This window comes from Rhinoderma darwinii, chromosome 9 (assembly GCF_050947455.1).
Source record: "Rhinoderma darwinii isolate aRhiDar2 chromosome 9, aRhiDar2.hap1, whole genome shotgun sequence".
NCBI lineage: Eukaryota > Metazoa > Chordata > Amphibia > Anura > Rhinodermatidae > Rhinoderma > Rhinoderma darwinii.
The window spans coordinates 78590811-78598618 of NC_134695.1; the positions used below are offsets into that span (position 1 = coordinate 78590811).

General features: G+C 49.3%; 1 long non-coding RNA gene across 1 annotated transcript; it reads left to right on the forward strand.

The window, feature by feature from the left end:
- Positions 1 to 2108: 2108 nt before the first annotated feature.
- On the forward strand, positions 2109 to 7510 carry LOC142661035 (uncharacterized). The gene is made up of 2 exons (XR_012850619.1): positions 2109 to 2381; positions 6902 to 7510. It is a non-coding gene; the product is annotated as an uncharacterized LOC142661035 (long non-coding RNA).
- Positions 7511 to 7808: the final 298 nt, after the last annotated feature.

The window sequence follows — 7808 nt, forward strand, 5'->3', positions numbered from 1 at the left end:
TACATATATGTAGTATCAGTATATAATATTGCAGTGTACATATATGTAGTATCAGTATATAATATTGCAGTGTACATATATGTAGTATCAGTATATAATATTGCAGTGTACATATATGTAGTATCAGTATATAATATTGCAGTGTACATATATGTAGTATCAGTATATAATATTGGAGTGTACATATATGTAGTATCAGTATATAATATTGGAGTGTACATATATGTAGTATCAGTATATAATATTGCAGTGTACATATATGTGGTATCAGTATATAATATTGCAGTGTACATATATGTAGTATCGGTATATAATATTGCAGTGTACATATATGTAGTATCGGTATATAATATTGCAGTGTACATATATGTAGTATCAGTATATAATATTGCAGTGTACATATATGTGGTATCAGTATATAATATTGGAGTGTACATATATGTAGTATCGGTATATAATATTGCAGTGTACATATATGTGGTATCAGTATATAATATTGCAGTGTACATATATGTAGTATCGGTATATAATATTGCAGTGCACATATATGTAGTATCAGTATATAATATTGCAGTGTACATATATGTGGTATCAGTATATAATATTGGAGTGTACATATATGTAGTATCAGTATATAATATTGGAGTGTACATATATGTGGTATCAGTATATAATATTGCAGTGTACATATATGTAGTATCAGTATATAATATTGCAGTGTATATATATGTAGTATCGGTATATAATATTGCAGTGTACATATATGTAGTATCAGTATATAATATTGGAGTGTATATATATATATGTAGTATCAGTATATAATATTGCAGTGTACATATATGTGGTATCAGTATATAATATTGCAGTGTACATATATGTGGTATCAGTATATAATATTGGAGTGTACATATATGTAGTATCAGTATATAATATTGCAGTGTACATATATGTGGTATCAGTATATAATATTGCAGTGTACATATATGTGGTATCAGTATATAATATTGCAGTGTACATATATGTAGTATCAGTATATAATATTGCAGTGTACATATATGTAGTATCAGTATATAATATTGGAGTGTACATATATGTAGTATCAGTATATAATATTGCAGTGTACATATATGTGGTATCAGTATATAATATTGCAGTGTACATATATGTGGTATCAGTATATAATATTGCAGTGTACATATATGTAGTATCAGTATATAATATTGGAGTGTACATATATGTAGTATCAGTATATAATATTGCAGTGTACATATATGTAGTATCAGTATATAATATTGGAGTGTACATATATGTGGTATCAGTATATAATATTGGAGTGTACATATATGTAGTATCAGTATATAATATTGCAGTGTACATGTATGTAGTATCAGTATATAATAATGGAGTGTACATATATGTGGTATCAGTATATAATATTGGAGTGTACATATATGTAGTATCGGTATATAATATTGCAGTGTACATATATGTAGTATCAGTATATAATATTGGAGTGTACATATATGTGGTATCAGTATATAATATTGCAGTGTACATATATGTAGTATCAGTATATAATATTGGAGTGTACATATATGTAGTATCAGTATATAATATTGGAGTGTACATATATGTAGTAACAGTATATAATATTGCAGTGTACATATATGTGGTATCAGTATATAATATTGCAGTGTACATATATGTAGTATCAGTATATAATATTGCAGTGTACATATATGTAGTATCAGTATATAATATTGGAGTGTACATATATGTGGTATCAGTATATAATATTGCAGTGTACATATATGTGGTATCAGTATATAATATTGGAGTGTACATATATGTAGTATCAGTATATAATATTGGCGATTGATTATTGGTCGCTCAGGGGGTCGGTGTTCCTCATGGATTAGAGATATAGAACTCTGCACACCAATATGGAGTTATTTAGCCAAACAAAATAATGTATTTATTTATAGCCAGTGACCGTGCGATGTTTTCGGTCGATACAATGACCTTCCTCAGGCACTTTCGTCAGTGCTTTATCCTGCGTGGATGGCGCTGTAAGCTTGGCGGGTAACCGCTATAGTGTGGCGCTCTTGGATTAGAGAGACGCCACCATGAGCCGTCATCTCCTCTTTATTCCTTCTACCGGTTCCTGTGATGATCTTCATTTTCTGCCTGTAGGAAAATGCTTAAAAACAGTAATAAACCAAGAGACGAGGGTCCGCAGGAGAAGGGTTTCCAGCACATCATCCCACCAAGACCAGAGACCCCAAAGCTGCTGAAAGCCGCGGGTCGCTGTAACAGAGAGGATGGGATTCAAAGGACTGTCCAAAATGAGACGCCAACTAAAAGTGAAAAAGTCGGTTCAGGTAAGAAAGATGGAGGAGGGGGGAGATGATGATGGAGGAGGGGGGTGATGATGATGGAGGAGGGGGGAGATGATGATGATGGAGGAGGGGGGAGATGATGATGGAGGAGGGGGGAGATGATGATGATGATGGAGGAGGGGGGAGATGATGATGTCGGACGGGGGAGATGGTGATGATGTCGGAGGGGGGGAGATGGTGATGATGTCGGAGGGGGGAGATGTCAGACGGGGGAGATGATGTCGGAGGGGGGGAGATGATGTCGGAGGGGGGAGATGATGATGATGTCGGAGGGGGGAGATGGTGATGATGTCAGACGGGGGAGATGATGTCGGAGGGGGGAGATGGTGATGATGTCGGAGGGGGGGAGATGATGATGTCGGAGGGGGGGAGATGATGTCGGAGGGGGGAGATGATGTCGGAGGGGGGAGATGATGTCGGAGGGGGGAGATGATGTCGGACGGGGGAGATGATGTCGGAGGGGGGAGATGATGATGTCGGAGGGGGGAGATGGTGATGATGTCGGAGGGGGGAGATGATGTCAGACGGGGGAGATGATGTCGGAGGGGGGAGATGATGATGATGATGATGATGTCGGAGGGGGGAGATGGTGATGATGTCGGAGGGGGGAGATGGTGATGATGTCGGAGGGGGGAGATGATGTCAGACGGGGGAGATGATGTCGGAGGGGGGAGATGATGTCGGAGGGGGGAGATGATGATGATGTCGGAGGGGGGAGATGGTGATGATGTCAGACGGGGGAGATGATGTCGGAGGGGGGAGATGGTGATGATGTCGGAGGGGGGGAGATGATGATGTCGGAGGGGGGAGATGATGTCGGAGGGGGGAGATGATGTCGGAGGGGGGAGATGATGTCGGACGGGGGAGATGATGTCGGAGGGGGGAGATGATGATGTCGGAGGGGGGAGATGGTGATGATGTCGGAGGGGGGAGATGATGTCAGACGGGGGAGATGATGTCGGAGGGGGGAGATGATGATGATGATGATGTCGGAGGGGGGAGATGATGATGATGATGTCGGAGGGGGGAGATGATGATGATGTCGGAGGGGGGAGATGATGTCGGAGGGGGGAGATGATGATGTCGGAGGGGGGAGATGGTGATGATGTCGGAGGGGGGGAGATGATGTCAGACGGGGGAGATGATGTCGGAGGGGGGAGATGATGTCGGAGGGGGGAGATGATGTCGGAGGGGGGAGATGATGATGATGTCGGAGGGGGGAGATGGTGATGATGTCAGACGGGGGAGATGATGTCGGAGGGGGGAGATGGTGATGATGTCGGAGGGGGGAGATGGTGATGATGTCGGAGGGGGGAGATGGTGATGATGTCGGAGGGGGGAGATGATGTCAGACGGGGGAGATGATGTCGGAGGGGGGAGATGATGATGATGATGTCGGAGGGGGGAGATGATGTCAGACGGGGGAGATGATGTCGGAGGGGGGAGATGATGATGATGTCGGAGGGGGGAGATGATGTCGGAGGGGGGAGATGATGTCGGACGGGAGAGATGATGTCGGAGGGGGGAGATGATGATGATGTCAGAGGGGGGAGATGATGATGATGATGTCGGAGGGGGGAGATGATGATGATGTCGGAGGGGGGGGAGATGATGATGTCGGAGGGGGGAGATGATGATGTCGGAGGGGGGAGATGATGTCGGAGGGGGGAGAGATGATGTCGGAGGGGGGAGATGATGTCGGAGGGGGGAGATGATGTCAGACGGGGGAGATGATGTCGGAGGGGGGAGATGATGATGTCAGACGGGGGAGATGATGTCGGAGGGGGGAGATGATGATGTCGGAGGGGGGAGATGATGTCGGAGGGGGGAGATGATGTCGGACGGGGGAGATGATGTCGGAGGGGGGAGATGATGATGATGTCAGAGGGGGGAGATGATGTCTGAGGGGGGAGATGATGATGATGTCGGAGGGGGGAGATGATGATGTCGATGTCGGAGGGGGAGATGATGTCGGAGGGGGGAGATGATGATGATGTCGGAGGGGGGAGATGATGATGATGTCGGAGGGGGGGAGATGATGATGTCGGAGGGGGGAGATGATGTCGGAGGGGGGAGATAATGATGTCGGAGGGGGGGGTTGATGATGATGATGTCGGAGGGGGGAGATGATGTCGGAGGGGGAGATGGTGATGATGTCGGAGGGGGGAGATGATGTCGGAGGGGGGAGATGATGATGATGATGTCGGAGGGGGGAGATGATGATGATGTCGGAGGGGGGAGATAATGATGTCGGAGGGGGGGTTGATGATGATGATGTCAGAGGGGGGAGATGATGTCGGAGGGGGGAGATGATGATGATGTCGGAGGGGGGAGATGATGATGATGTCGGAGGGGGGGGAGATGATGATGTCGGAGGGGGGAGATGGTGATGATGTCGGAGGGGGGAGATGATGTCGGAGGGGGGAGATGATGTCAGATGGGGGAGATGATGATGTCGGAGGGGGGGATGATGTCGGACGGGGGAGATGATGATGATGATGTCGGAGGGTGGAGATGATAATGATGTCAGACGGGGGAGATGATGTCGGAGGGGGGAGATGATGTCGGAGGGGGGAGATGATGTCGGAGGGGGGAGATGATGTCGGAGGGGGGAGATGATGATGATGATGATGTCGGAGGGGGGAGATGATGATGATGATGATGATGATGTCGGAGGGGGGAGATGATGATGATGATGATGACGGAGGGGGGAGATGATGATGATGATGATGTCGGAGGGGGGAGATGATGATGATGTCGGAGGGGGAGATGATGTCGGAGGGGGGAGATGATGTCGGAGGGGGGAGATGATGTCGGAGGGGGGGAGATGATGTCGGAGGGGGGAGATGATGATGATGTCGGAGGGGGGAGATGATGTCGGAGGGGGGAGATGATGTCGGAGGGGGGAGATGATGTCGGAGGGGGGAGATGATGTCGGAGGGGGGAGATGATGTCGGAGGGGGGAGATGATGATGATGATGTCGGAGGGGGGAGATGATGTCGGAGGGGGGAGATGATGATGATGTCGGAGGGGGGGAGATGATGATGATGATGTCGGAGGGGGGAGATGATGTCGGAGGGGGGAGATGATGATGATCTCGGAGGGGGGAGATGATGATGTCGGAGGGGGGAGATGATGTCAGACGGGGGGAGATGATGTCGGAGGGGGGAGATGATGATGATGATGTCGGAGGGGGGAGATGATGATGATATCGGAGGGGGAGATGATGTCAGACGGGGGAGATGATGTCGGAGGGGGGAGATGATGTCGGAGGGGGGAGATGATGATGATGTCGGAGGGGGGAGATGATGTCGGAGGGGGGAGATGATGTCGGACGGGGGAGATGATGTCGGAGGGGGGAGATGATGTCGGACGGGGGAGATGATGTCGGAGGGGGGGAGATGATGTCGATGTCGGAGGGGGGAGATGATGTCGGAGGGGGGGAGATGATGATGTCGGAGGGGGGAGATGATGATGATGATGTCGGAGGGGGGAGATGATGATGGAGGAGGGAGATGATGTCAGACGGGGGAGATGATGTCAGACGGGGAGATGATGATGATGATGGAGGAGGGGGGGAGATGATGATGATATCGGAGGGGGGAGATGATGATGATATCGGAGGGGGGAGATGATGATGATATCGGAGGGGGGAGATGATGTCAGACGGGGGAGATGATGTCGGAGGGGGGAGATGATGTCGGAGGGGGGAGATGATGATGATGATGATGTCGGAGGGGGGAGATGATGTCGGACGGGGGAGATGATGTCGGAGGGGGGAGATGATGTCGGACGGGGGAGATAATGTCGGACGGGGGAGATGATGTCGGAGGGGGGAGATGATGTCGATGTCGGAGGGGGGAGATGATGTCGGAGGGGGGAGATGATGATGATGTCGGAGGGGGGAGATGATGTCAGACGGGGGAGATGATGTCAGACGGGGAGATGATGATGATGATGATGATGGAGGAGGGGGGAGATGAGGGGGAGATGATGTCGGAGGGGGGAGATGATGTCAGACGGGGGAGATGATGATGATGGAGGAGGGGGGAGATGATGATGATGGAGGAGGGGGGAGATGATGATGATGATGGAGATGATGATGTCGGAGGGGGGAGATGATGATGATGTCGGAGGGGGATGATGATGATGATGATGATGATGATGAAGGAGGGGGGAGATGATGTCGGAGGGGGGAGATGATGATGATGATGATGGAGGAGGGGGGAGATGATGATGATGATGATGATGATGGAGGAGGGGGAGATGATGATGATGGAGGAGGGGGGAGATGATATCGGTGGGGGAGATTATGTTGGAGGGGGAGATGGTTATAGGGGAATAATGTTGTAGCGGAGAGAGAAGTTGGGGGTAGGGGGGATTGTTGGTCATGGGCGGTCGGTTGCTGGATGAGGGGTCAGGTCCCTCATCTTGCGGCCACATGGTGTAATAATTACGTTCTAGATCATGTTTAAACATCTGATTTTACTGTCACCTGCAGCCCACAAGAAGCAGCCCGGTCCCGCCAGGCTCCCCGATGCACCGCCGCTCTCCGGTACCCACCATGAAGTCGGAGGAGGACGAGCCTGCAGAAATTGTTGCTGAGTCTACAGACAACACAATGTTTATAAGGGTCAGCCCGTCCCCGCGGGGGGATGAGCAGATCTTGTCTGTGGAGGTCACAGCCCCCGAGGAGGACAGGAAGTAAAAGGGGCGCTCGGGTCCCGGTGAACGTTGTGGAGGAAATCGTGTGTTTATCTGATATTAGTCCTCTCATCTGATGCCTGACCCCACATGACACCAGCTTCACACAACATCCTCCTCCAGCTGCGGAGAGACACATGGATCTTGTCCTGTAGACCGGCCCATTGCCTCTAACCACAGGGGATGATCTCCACCTGCCAAGAGCCAGAACCGCAATAACTGCAGACACAAGATGGCGGTGGCACCTTGGGCCATTGTCACTGCCGCTCATACTCTTGTGATTGGAGCAGCGGCTGTCACTCCGTTAGATCAACCACTTAGTGACGTAGCCGAGCGCAGCTTTTTACCAGATGTGTTTCTTAGATGCTGAAATTCTATTTTTTAAATAAAAGTCATGGTGCCAGGAGCTCCGCGTTGTGCTGTCATGGTGCCAGGAGCTCCGCGTTGTGCTGTCATGGTGCCAGGAGCTCCGCGTTGTGCTTTCATGGTGCTAGGAGCTCCGCGTTGTGCTGTCATGGTGCCAGGAGCTCCGCGTTGTGCTGTCATGGTGCCAGGAGCTCCGCGTTGTGCTGTCATGGTGCCAGGAGCTCCGCGTTGTGCTGTCATGGTGCCAGGAGCTCCGCGTTGTGCTGTCATGGTGCCAGGAGCTCCGCGTTGTGCTGTCATGGTGTTGCTAGGCAAAACATGAGGCTTTTTGCTCTCCA